The sequence below is a fragment of the Oncorhynchus clarkii genome, chromosome 5, assembly GCF_045791955.1.
Source record: "Oncorhynchus clarkii lewisi isolate Uvic-CL-2024 chromosome 5, UVic_Ocla_1.0, whole genome shotgun sequence".
In the NCBI taxonomy this organism is placed as follows: Eukaryota; Metazoa; Chordata; class Actinopteri; order Salmoniformes; family Salmonidae; genus Oncorhynchus; species Oncorhynchus clarkii.
In genome coordinates this window covers 7915067-7927346 of record NC_092151.1, presented here as the reverse complement: position 1 = coordinate 7927346, position 12280 = coordinate 7915067, and the positions used below count along the sequence as shown (strand labels likewise).

At 46.1% G+C, this 12280-nt stretch overlaps 1 protein-coding gene across 1 annotated transcript in view; it reads right to left on the bottom strand.

Annotated features, from left to right (window-relative positions):
• Positions 1-12280, bottom strand: part of LOC139408286 (MAPK associated protein 1) — a 174192-nt gene that overhangs the window by 40277 nt on the left and 121635 nt on the right. The gene's annotated exons all lie outside the window — the stretch shown is intronic.

Sequence of the window (12280 nt, the reverse complement as noted above, 5' to 3'; positions counted from 1 at the left end):
CAAAAATATGATTCCGGCTGTCAATCAAACGATGGTCAACATTCCACAGGAAACAGAAAGATCCTGTAACACGTCTCAAATGGCTTCCTATTCCCCATTTAGTGCACTACTTTTGGCCACTATTAGTGAATAGGGGTGCCATTTTGGGACGCAGGCCCAATCGCAGCCACATGGAGTACTGGGAGAAAACATGGAGTACTGGGAGACAACATGGAGTACTGGGAGTCAACATGGAGTACTGGGAGTCAACATGGAGTACTGGGAGTCAACATGGAGTCAACATGGAGTACTGGGAGACAACATGGAGTACTGGGAGACAACATGGAGTACTGGGAGACAACATGGAGTACTGGGAGACAACATGGAGTACTGGGAGACAAAATGGAGTACTGGGAGACAACATGGAGTACTGGGAGACAACATGGAGTACTGGGAGACAAAATGGAGTACTGGGAGACAACATGGAGTACTGGGAGACAACATGGAGTACTGGGAGACAACATGGAGTACTGAGAGACAACATGGAGTACTGGGAGACAACATGGAGTACTGGGAGACAACATGGAGTAAACATGGAGTACATGGAGAAAACATGGAGTACTGGGAGACAACATGGAGTACTGGGAGACAACATGGAGTCAACATGGAGTACTGGGAGACGACATGGAGTACTGGGAGACAACATGGAGTACTGGGAGACAACATGGAGTACTGGGAGACAACATGGAGTACTGGGAGACAACATGGAGTACTGGGAGACAACATGGAGTACTGGGAGACAACATGGAGTACTGGGAGACAACATGGAGTACTGGGAGACAAATGGGACTGCTTTGATGGAGGAAGTCTGTTTTTTGTCTGTCATCATTGTCGCTACCCTTCACCCCTTATTCGTCTCTATAAGGTTGAGTTCTGTTGAGTATTCTGTAAAAATGTGTATTTTAGAGGTAAGGCATTCGAGGCCACTAGTGCCTCTTCCATTGCCTCAATTCAAAATGCCAAAATTAGTCATTTTGACGGATTCAAATTCGAAAAGTGTTGCGTTTCGGTGTACATGGCACCCCCCTCCCAAATGTTTTTTTTTTATGTTCATGTGCAAGTTCCACGTTGGTAAATAGTGTGTCATCCTAAGTGTATACATCTTAGGCAAATGACATTAATTACCCGGATAAAATATCTGATTAAAGATTTTTTTTTTCTTTTTTTCCCTCTTCTGCTCTACAGGATTGACAATTACAGATCACCACTAAAGGGGAATCAGAAGGATCCCGGCAGACCCTATTCTCACTTCCACTCTATACATCACAGCCACTGATGTAATATGGACTCAGTCACTTGTATTGATGATAATGGTTATTAAATTGCCACCCTATTTTTCCTTGGCCACATGGAATTGGTTGCTATAACAAGCCCTAATCCAATTCCGTGACAGAGGCCTCGCCTAATGGTATGTGAAGGGGGCAGATTGAGCATCACCATTGAGGGTTATTAGAAAAATTAAGATGGGGGGCTGGCACCCCCAGACCCCCCTGTCTTACATGACCGTCCACCCCCTCCCGATCTCCTCTATAACTGCCTTCCAGGGCCATCAGCCCATTCTCTTATAGGAGGAGAAGAGAGGACCGCCGACCATCTGTGAGTGAGTTGTTCCAAACTGTAACGAGAGACGACACTTTTCCAATAACCGCCCCGGTAATTCGGCCCATTCATTTCCCTCACCGCGGTTAACAAGCTTTATTAAACCAGCAGCATTGCATGGATGCCGCCACCATCTTTTCTCATTTGCATCAATTAGGAAGAAGCCCAGAGCTGGGCTCTCTGGGTGGAGGTGGACCCCAGCAGTGACGCAGGGCAGAGTATTCTGTTACGGAGGTTGTCATTTGGGGGAAAAGGCCATCAGATTGTTAAACAGCCATCACTAGCACAGAGAGGCGGCTGCCTACCTACAGACTTGATATCATTGGCCACTTTAATACATGGATCACTAGCCACTTGTTTACATATCTTGCATTACTCATCTCATATATCTGTATTGTATACTGCATCCTACACTATATATTCTATACTATCTATTGCATCTTAGCCTCTCTGTCACTGCTCAGCTATATATTTTATACTTATATTTTCTCATCCCATTCCTTCACTAGATTGTGTGTATTAGGTTTTGTTGTGGAATTTGTTATGGATATTACCTGTTAGATATATTACTGCACTGTTGGGATCTAGAAGCATAAGCATTTCACTACACTCGCAATAACATCTGCTAACCATGTGTATGTGACCAATAACATTTGATTTGGCATGCCGCGGCCCCTCCCACATTTGACAGTGTCCAGATACAAGCACACACAGACAGAGATTTTGCAGACTTGTGCACACTGTCTGGTACTAATGCCTCTGGCTCAATCCACATAAATCCTAGAGCTATGGGACACGGGGACATTCCTGCCTCCGTGAATCTGGACTTTCCGTCCCGGTGTTGACATTAAGTAACATCAGTTTGTACCACTAGCTAGCAACACAGGACACTGCCCATCCACTTTCCATCCTAAATGTCTCTCCTGATTCCATTTTTTTCTTGTTGGGGGGGGGGGGGGGGGGGGGGGGGGGGGGTTCAGCTTTAATACTGCAGATAGATAATGGCTTCTATCAATGTAATTGTTTGGATCATTTCCAATCCCCCATATATATATATCTATATATATACACAGTTGAAGTTGGAAGTTTACATACACTTTAGTCAAATACATTTAAACTCAGTTTTTCACAATTCCTGACATTAAATCCTAGTAAAAATTCCCTGTCTTAGGTCAGTAAGGATCATCACTTTATTTTAAGAATGTGAAATGTCAGAATAATAGTAGAGTGATTTATTTCAGCTTTTATTTCTTTCATCGCATTCCCAGTGGGTCAGAAGTTAACATACAATCAATTAGTATTTGGTAGCATTACCTTTAAAATTGTTTAACTTGGGTCAAACGTTTCGGGTAGCCTTCCACAAGCTTCCCACAATAAGTTGTGGAATGTAAGAATGTTGGCCCATTCCTCCTGACAGAGCTGGTGTAACTGAGTCAGGTTTGTAGGCCTCCTCATGCTTTTTCAGTTCTGCCCACACATTTTCTATGGGATTGAGGTCAGGGCTTTGTGATGGCCACTCCAATACCTTGACTTTGTTGTCCTTAAGTCATTTTGCCACAACTTCGGAGTATGCTTGGGGTCATTGTCCATTTCGGCTTGCAACTCTCCCCCTTTTTCCTCCAAACATAATGGTGGTCATTATGGCCAAACAGTTCTATTTTTGTTTCATCAGACCAGAGGATATTTCTCTAAAAAGTATGATCTTTGTTCCCATTTGCAGTTGCAAACCGTAGTCTGGCTTTTATATGGTGGTTTTGGAGCAGTGGCTTCTTCCTTGCTGAGCGGCCTTTCAGGTTATGTTGATATAGGGCTCGTTTTACTGTGGATATAGATACTTTTGTACCTGTTTCCTTCAGCATCTTCACAAGGTCCTTTGCTGTTGTTCTGGGATTGATTTGCACTTCTCGCACCCAAGTACATTCATCTCTAGGAGACAGAACGCGTCTCCTTTATGAGCGGTATGACGGCTGCGTGGTCCCATGGTGTTTATACTTGCGTACTATTGTTTGTACAGATGAATGTGGTACCTTCAGGCATTTGGAAATTGCTCCCAAGGATGAACCAGACTTGTGGAGGTCCACAATTTTTTTCTGAGGTCTTGGCTGATTTCTTTTGATTTTCCAATGATGTCAAGCAAAGAGGCACTGAGTTCGAAGGTACACCTCCAATTGACTCAAATGATGTCAATTAGCCTATCAGAAGCTTCTAAAGCCATGACATCATTTTATGGAATTTTCCAAGCTGTTTAAAGGCACAGCCAATTTAATGTATGTAAACTTCTGACCTACTGGAATTGTGATACAGTGAATTATAAGTGAAATAATCTGTCTGTAAACAATTGTTGGAAAAATGACTTGTGTCATGCACAAAGTAGATGTCCTAACTGACTTGCCAAAACTATAGTTTGTTAACAAGAAGTTTGTGGAGTGGTTGAAAAACGAGTTTTAATGACACTAACCTAAATGTATGTAAACTTCAGACTTCAACTGTATATATTTAGATGTCTTTTTTTAACCATTTTTAAAATATATTTCCCGTCTTTATTATGTTCCCCTAACCCTACCATCCCTCCCCTAATTGGAGTAAACTAATGGACAACAACACTTGGGCTTCTACTTCCAGATTATACATATTATATACATTTTACAGACACAGTATATTTTACATTAGTTATCTTTTGTTTGTTTTTAGTCCCATCCTTCAGTTCCCATCAAACCCCTCCCATCCAGTTCTGAACACCATCCAGTCCCATCCTTCGACTCCACTCAACCCCTCCCATCTATCTCTGAACACCATCCAGTCCCATCCTTCAGTTCCCATCAAACCCCTCCCATCTATCTCTGAACACCATCCAGTCCCATCCTTCAGTTCCCATCAAACCCTCCCATCTATCTCTGAACACCATCCAGTCCCATCCTTCAGTTCCCATCAAACCCCTCCCATCCAGTTCTGAAATTCTATTTGCCAATATCAACTGTGCTGTTCTGAACCTTTATATTCTCAAAGGCCCTCGCTACATATTCGTCGCCAGACCAACTGGCTCCAGGTCATCTACAAGTCCATGCTAGGTAAAGCTCTGCCTTATCTCAGTTCACTGGTCACGATGGCAACACCCACCCATAGCACGCGCTCCAGCAGGTGTATCTCACTGATCATTCCTAAAGCCAACACCTCATTAGGCCGCCTTTCCTTCCAGTTCTCTGCTGCCTGTTACTGGAACGTATTGCAAAAATCGTTGAAGTTGGAGACTTATCTCCCTCACCAACTTTAAACATCTGCTATCTGAGCAGCTAACCGATCGCTGCAGCTGTACATAGTCCATCGGTAAATAGCCCACCCAATTTACCTACCTCATCCCCATACTGTTTTTATTTATTTACTTTTCTGCACACCAGTATCTCTACCTGCACATGATCATTTATCACTCCAGTGTTAATCTGCTAAAATTGTAATTATTCGCCTACCTCCTCATGCCTTTTGCACACAATGTATATAGACTCCTTTTTTTCCCTACTGTGTTATTGACTTGTTTATTGTTTACTCCATGTGTAACTCTGTGTTGTTGTCTGTTCACACTGCTATGCTTTATCTTGGCCAGGTCGCAGTTATAAATGAGAACTTGTTCTCAACTAGCCTACCTGGTTAAATAAAGGTTAAATAAAAAAATATATAGTTTCTACAAATAGTGAAAATGTTCAAATCGTTCATTTACAAAGAGTATTGTTTTTATATTATTGGTCGATTGACTATGGGTTTTCAAGTTAACCAGCAGTGCTATTTGCAGAGTTAGCTCCAGGTAAATGTTGCAATCCTTCAGCCATTCCTGAACCTGCGACCAGAAACAAGCTACAGTGCCTTGCGAAAGTATTCGGCCCCCTTGAACTTTGCGACCTTTTGCCACATTTCAGGCTTCAAACATAAAGTAATGAATAAAATATAAAACTGTATTTTTTTTTTGAAGAATCAACAACAAGTGGGACACAATCATGAAGAGGAACAACATTTATTGGATATTTCAAACTTTTTTAACAAATCAAAAACTGAAAAATTGGGCGTGCAAAATTATTCAGCCCCCTTAAGTTAATACTTTGTAGCGCCACCTTTTGCTGCGATTACAGCTGTAAGTCGCTTGGGGTATGTCTCTATCAGTTTTGCACATCGAGAGACTGAATTTTTTTCCCATTCCTCCTTGCAAAACAGCTCGAGCTCAGTGAGGTTGGATGGAGAGCATTTGTGAACAGCAGTTTTCAGTTCTTTCCACAGATTCTCGACTTTGACTTGGCCATTCTAACACCTGGATATGTTTATTTTTGAACCATTCCATTGTAGATTTTGCTTTATGTTTTGGATCATTGTCTTGTTGGAAGACAAATCTAAGTCCCAGTCTCAGGTCTTTTGCAGACTCCATCAGGTTTTCTTCCAGAATGGTCCTGTATTTGGCTCCATCCATCTTCCCATCTATTTTAACCATCTTCCCAGTCCCTGCTGAAGAAAAGCAGGCCCAAACCATGATGCTGCCACCACCATGTTTGACAGTGGGAATGGTGTGTTCAGCTGTATTGCTTTTATGCCAAACATAACGTTTTGCATTGTTGCCAAAAAGTTCAATTTTGGTTTCATCTGACCAGAGCACCTTCTTCCACATGTTTGGTGTGTCTCCCAGGTGGCTTGTGGCAAACTTTAAACAACACTTTTTATGGATATCTTTAAGAAATGGCTTTCTTCTTGCCACTATTCCATAAAGGCCAGATTTGTGCAATATACGATTGATTGTTGTCCTATGGACAGAGTCTCCCACCTCAGCTGTAGATCTCTGCAGTTCATTCAGAGTGATCATGGGCCTCTTGGCTGCATCTCTGATCAGTCTTCTCCTTGTATGAGCTGAAAGTTTAGAGGGACGGCCAGGTCTTGGTAGATTTGCAGTGGTCTGATACTCCTTCCATTTCAATATTATCGCTTGCACAGTGCTCCTTGGGATGTTTAAAGCTTGGGAAATATTTTTGTATTCAAATCCGGCTTTAAACTTCTTCACAACAGTATCTCGGACCTGCCTGGTGTGTTCCTTGTTCTTCATGATGCTCTCTGCGCTTTTAACGGACCTCTGAGACTATCACAGTGCAGGTACATTTATACGGAGACTTGATTACACACAGGTGGATTGTATTTATCATCATTAGTCATTTAGGTCAACATTGGATCATTCAGAGATCCTCACTGAACTTTTGGAGAGAGTTTGCTGCACTGAAAGTAAAGGGGCTGAATAATTTTGCACGCCCAATTTTTCAGTTTTTGATTTGTTAAAAAAGTTTGAAATATCCAATAAATGTCGTTCCACTTCATGATTGTGTCCAACTTGTTGTTGATTCTTCACAAAAAATACATATATCTTTATGTTTGAAGCCTGAAATGTGGCAAAAGGTCGCAAAGTTCAAGGGGGCCGAATACTTTCGCAAGGCACTGTACATATGGACAGTACCAAAAATAAGTGACCTAATGATTCCACCTCTCCTTTTTCTTCAGAGCTTTGGACTGTAATAGAATCCCTCCGATGGCATCATACAGTCAGAGCGGAGTGCCCTCTTGGAAAAGACATCATGACGCTAAAGGCAGAGGATGGGTTAGACAAACCCCACAACCATTACAAACCCCTCAATGGTTTGTCAGCAAGGCTTAGGGCCGCCACCCCCCGCCCCCCCCTCCTCCAACTTGGTTTAATCTGACACGCTGAACGCATCTGTTGGCGGTTAAGCCGTGGTGTTTGCTAGCTGCCGTCGCCTCTGAAACCCCAGGAAACCCCCTATCTCTGAGAAACACTGGGGAGAACATCCGACAGGTCGTTTGGTTTAAGAACCCATCCTCTGTCAGCCTAGGGAGGGAGAGGAGGCTCCACAAAGCTGGCAGCCTGGTTTCAATTCAATAATATCAGCATGAATGCAAAAAAAAAAAAAAAAAACATCTAAAATATGTGAAAATGCGAGGCGTTGTCGTTACGTTTCTGACAGCTGATGGGTAACACTGTGAATTAGATAAATAATTCATTTGAATATGAAACATTTGCCCAAAAAAAGCCAATAAATGATGGGTTGGCAAAGCCTCAGGTAGAGTTTTTCGTATCAAACCTGAAACATCAGAATTACTATTCATTCTACTTTACAAGCACAGATCAATGAAATGCTAATCCATTTGCTATTGGCTGTGACAGAGAGGGGTTAACAGGTGGACAGTGACAGAGAGGGGTTAACAGATGGACAGTGACAGAGGGGAGGTTAAGAGTAGAGGGTATTTGTCCCCTGTGTTGGTTATGATAGGAGTAACAGAGTAGAGGGTATTTGTCCCGTGTTGGTTATGATAGGAGTAACAGAGTAGAGGGTATTTGTCCCGTGTTGGTTATGATAGGAGTAACAGAGTGTGTTGTGTTGGTTATGATAGGAGTAACAGAGTAGAGGGTATTTGTCCCGTGTTGGTTATGATAGGAGTAACAGAGTAGAGGGTATTTGTCTCCTGTGTTGGTTATGATAGGAGTAACAGAGTAGATGGTATTTGTCCCCTGTGTTGGTTATGATAGGAGTAACAGAGTAGAGGGTATTTGTCCCGTGTTGGTTATGACCAGAGTAACAGAGTAGAGGGTATTTGTCTCCTGTGTTGGTTATGATAGGAGTAACAGAGTAGAGGGTATTTGTCCCATGTGTTGGTTATGATAGGAGTAACAAAGTAGAGGGTATTTGTCCCATGTGTTGGTTATGACCAGAGTAACAGAGTAGAGGCTATTTGTCTCCTGTGTTGGTTATGATAGGAGTAACAGAGTAGAGGGTATTTGTCTCCTGTGTTGGTTATGACCAGAGTAACAGAGTAGAGGGTATTTGTCCCCTGTGTTGGTTATGATAGGAGTAACAGAGTACAGGGTATTTGTCCCGTGTTGGTTATGATAGGAGTAACATGTATTTGTTGTGTTGGTTATGATAGGAGTAACAGAGTAGAGGGTATTTGTCCCGTGTTGGTTATGATAGGAGTAACAGAGTAGAGGGTATTTGTCTCCTGTGTTGGTTATGATAGGAGTAACAGAGTAGATGGTATTTGTCCCCTGTGTTGGTTATGATAGGAGTAACAGAGTAGAGGGTATTTGTCCCGTGTTGGTTATGATAGGAGTAACAGAGTAGAGGGTATTTGTCCCGTGTTGGTTATGACCAGAGTAACAGAGTAGAGGGTATTTGTCTCCTGTGTTGGTTATGATAGGAGTAACAGAGTAGAGGGTATTTGTCTCATGTGTTGGTTATGATAGGAGTAACAGAGTAGAGGGTATTTGTCTCATGTGTTGGTTATGACCAGAGTAACAGAGTAGAGGGTATTTGTCTCATGTGTTGGTTATGACCAGAGTAACAGAGTAGAGGGTATTTGTCCCCTGTGTTGGTTATGATAGGAGTAACAGAGTAGAGGGTATTTGTCCCGTGTTGGTTATGACCAGAGTAACAGAGTAGAGGGTATTTGTCTCCTGTGTTGGTTATGATAGGAGTAACAGAGTAGAGGGTATTTGTCTCCTGTGTTGGTTATGATAGGAGTAACAGAGTAGAGGGTATTTGTCTCCTGTGTTGGTTATGATAGGAGTAACAGAGTAGAGGGTATTTGTCCCCTGTGTTGGTTATGACCAGAGTAACAGAGTAGAGGGTATTTGTCTCCTGTGTTGGTTATGATAGGAGTAACAGAGTAGAGGGTATTTGTCTCCTGTGTTGGTTATGATAGGAGTAACAGAGTAGAGGGTATTTGTCTCATGTGTTGGTTATGACCAGAGTAACAGAGTATAGGGTATTTGTCCCCTGTGTTGGTTATGATAGGAGTAACAGAGTAGAGGGTATTTGTCCCCTGTGTTGGTTATGACCAGAGTAACAGAGTAGAGGGTATTTGTCCCCTGTGTTGGTTATGATAGGAGTAACAGAGTAGAGGGTATTTGTCTCCTGTGTTGGTTATGATAGGAGTAACAGAGTAGAGGGTATTTGTCCCATGTGTTGGTTATGATAGGAGTAACAGAGTAGAGGGTATTTGTCCCCTGTGTTGGTTATGATAGGAGTAACAGAGTAGAGGGTATTTGTCCCCTGTGTTGGTTATGATAGGAGTAACAGAGTAGAGGGTATTTGTCCCATGTGCTGGTTATGATAGGAGTAACAGAGTAAAGGGTATTTGTCCCCTGTGTTGGTTATGATAGAGTAACAGAGTAGAGGGTATTTGTCCCCTGTGTTGGTTATGACCAGAGTAACAGAGTAGAGGGTATTTGTCCCCTGTGTTGGTTATGATAGGAGTAACAGAGTAGAGGGTATTTGTCCCATGTGCTGGTTATGATAGGAGTAACAGAGTAGAGGGTATTTGTCCCCTGTGTTGGTTATGATAGGAGTAACAGAGTAGAGGGTATTTGTCCCATGTGTTGGTTATGATAGGAGTAACAGAGTAGAGGGTATTTGTCCCCTGTGTTGGTTATGATAGGAGTAACAGAGTAGAGGGTATTTGTCCCGTGTTGGTTATGACCAGAGTAACAGAGTAGAGGGTATTTGTCTCATGTGTTGGTTATGATAGGAGTAACAGAGTAGAGGGTATTTGTCCCCTGTGTTGGTTATGACCAGAGTAACAGAGTATCCAATGCACCATGTAAAAACTTCACGACTAGAAAAGACTGAGATTTTGACTCAAATCTCAGTTCCAAAATAGTGCGCAAGTACAACTGTGAACGAGGACTGTGTGGTTTGAGCATGTCTCCGGTACAGAGGACATGTTCCCGCTCGTGGACATCAGTCAGACCAGGAGGAGACACAACGCTTCCCAAACGGCACCATATTCCCAAAACAGTATACTACGTTTGACCAGAGCACTATGGGTTCTGGTCAAACGATGTACACTAAATAGGGAATATGGTGCAATTTGGAACGCAGAGAGTCTCCTCCTGGTCTGAATTAACGCTCATTACCAAAGCCAACGGGCCAGTGTGTGGGGGGGGGGGGGTACCGAGGTTACCATGGCAGATTGTTGTAAACAACAAGATTGATCCTGCTTTCCAGGAAGTGACCCGGTGACCCTGGTCTGACCTGTGGCAACGTGATTGGAGGGGAGATTTAGTTTCTTTCTCATGCCGTACCTACGTCCTCCGACTGAAACCTAACCTGAGGTAAACGACTGCCTGACTAATTCAAAACAGAGAGAGACCCAACTTAAAAAACTATTAAGGTATAAACAGCATTTCATAGCATCACCAGATGTTTAACCTTAATGTACATTCAAGTCAAAAAGGTCTCTATTTTTTTTTATAAATCCTTGGAAGGCTGGACCAACGTGTTGTCTGTGGGCTCCAATGGACAGAATGGAGAGCAGGGTCGGGCCAGTGTGGGGTGGGGGGGAGCAGGGTCGGGCCAGTGTGGGGTGGGGGGGAGCAGGGTCGGGCCAGTGTGGGGTCGGGCCAGTGTGGGGTGGGGGGGAGCAGGGTCGGGCCAGTGTGGGGTGGGGGGGGGAGCAGGGTCGGGCCAGTGTGATGTGGGGGGGAGCAGGGTCGGGCCAGTGTGATGGGTGGGCCAGTGTGGGGTGGGGGGGGACCAGGGTCGGGCCAGGGTTGGGCCAGTGTGGGGTGGAGGGGGGAGTAGGGTCGGGCCAGGGTTGGGCCAGTGTGGGGTGGTGGGACCAGGGTCGGGCCAGTGTGGGGTGGGGGGGAGCAGGGTCGGGCCAGTGTGGGGTGGGGGGGAGCAGGGTCGGGCCAGTGTGGGGTGGGGGGGGCAGGGTCGGGCCAGTGTGGGGTGGGGGGGGGACCAGGGTCGGGCCAGGGTTGGGCCAGTGTGGGGTGGAGGGGGGAGTAGGGTCGGGCCAGGGTTGGGCCAGTGTGGGGTGGTGGGACCAGGGTCGGGCCAGTGTGGGGTGGGGGGGGAGCAGGGTCGGGCCAGTGTGGGGTGGGGGGGAGCAGGGTCGGGCCAGTGTGGGGTGGGGGGGTAGCAGGGTCGGGCCAGTGTGGGGTGGGGGGGGAGCAGGGTCGGGCCAGTGTGGGGTGGGGGGGGAGCAGGGTCGGGCCAGTGTGGGGTGGGGGGGGAGCAGGGTCGGGCCAGTGTGGGGTGGGGGGGGAGCAGGGTCGGGCCAGTGTGGGGTGGGGGGGAGCAGGGTCGGGCCAGTGTGGGGTGGGGGGGGACCAGGGTCGGGCCAGGGTTGGGCCAGTGTGGGGTGGTGGGACCAGGGTCGGGCCAGTGTGGGGTGGGGGGGGGAGCAGGGTCGGGCCAGTGTGGGGTGGGGGGGAGCAGGGTCGGGCCAGTGTGGGGGGAGCAGGGTCGGGCCAGTGTGGGGTGGGGGGGAGCAGGGTCGGGCCAGTGTGGGGTGGGGGGGGAGCAGCAGGGTCGGGCCAGTGTGGGGTGGGGGGGAGCAGGGTCGGGCCAGTGTGGGGTGGGGGTGGAGCAGGGTCAGGCCAGTGTGGGGTGGGGGGGGAGCAGGGTCGGGCCAGTGTGGGGTGGGGGGGAGCAGGGTCGGGCCAGTGTGGGGTGGGGGGGGACCAGGGTCGGGCCAGGGTTGGGCCAGTGTGGGGTGGGGGGGAGCAGGGTCGGGCCAGTGTGGGGTGGGGGGACACCAGGGTTGGGCCAGTGTGGGGTGGAGGGGGAGTAGGGTCGGGCCAGGGTTGGGCCAGTGTGGG